Genomic DNA, 1,271 nt, shown 5'->3' with positions numbered 1-1,271 from the left:
TGAATGATGACATAATGTTATTAAATTTTCAGTATGTCCCGTTTAAGACGATATTATTCGTCTTAAACTTTAACGTACTCCCTTCTATTTACAATAAACTAGGTAATATCCTGCGCTTTGCGCGGCCTGTTTTAAAATTTAATTATTATAATTGAAGAAAAATAACATAATTTATATATGACCTTTAACATTTTTATTTATAAATAAAAATAAATTAATTTTTCTCAAATTTAATTTTTTTAGGTTTATTTTCAATATTTAAAAATAAAATACATACTATTTTAATTAAACTTATAAGATTATTTTGTGACTGATCAAACATCATATTAATTAAAATAAAATTTATTCGAATAATGTAACAATCAACATTAAGTTCTCAAATTATATCATTTCACAATACGTTAGATTTCAAATCAATTAATATTTGTTCAAAATGACGTGAATATAATTTTATGTCATTTTTAATTTTTTTTTATGTATAACGTGTGATATTTATGTATGAAACACATAGAGTTCAAACTCAACTTATTCAAAGGTTTTGATTATGTTTTAAATCTGTTATGTCTCAAACATATTTATAAGAATTGCACCTTTTGTATTTTTAAACAACTATATATAAATTATGTTTGAGAGTTTACCTGTAAATAAAATAGGTTAAATTTTATCAACTAATATTTTTTGAGGTTTAACTTCAAAGTATTTAAAATATAACATATAAAATATTTAACTAAAAGTAATATTTAGTTAGTCATAATCAATATTTATACTTAACGTATACATATTTTTATTGAAGAAATTAAAGAAAAATGTAACGTTTTTTTTCTACTTTTTCATGTCTTTTACAATACTATAATATTTAATAATCATTACTTTTGTTTTGATTATTCAAATGTATTCGCGATCACTGTGTACATACATACTCGTACACAAACTCGTTGTCACACTATTTAAACCCAAAATCTCATATGTATTCAATTTATCGCAAGATAATTTTTTTCATTCCCACGTAAAAACTTATCTGTTAATATTTTTCTTTAAGTTATGTTTTTTAAGAAATACAATGACTCTTCCAAATATATTTTTCTTAGGATTTAATGGTCTATGTTTTATACCTTTCTCAAAACGTCTTTTTACGTAAACATAAAATATTATGAGACACTCACTTTAATCATCTGTACAAATCAAAATATTTCAATAAATATAATGAAAATTATACTCAATTTGAAGCATTTTTCGTGATAAACGTAATTTTTTACATTTTAGATTTTTAC

Source organism: Silene latifolia, chromosome X (assembly GCF_048544455.1).
Source record: "Silene latifolia isolate original U9 population chromosome X, ASM4854445v1, whole genome shotgun sequence".
NCBI lineage: Eukaryota > Viridiplantae > Streptophyta > Magnoliopsida > Caryophyllales > Caryophyllaceae > Silene > Silene latifolia.
Note: the sequence above shows the minus strand (reverse complement) of the source record.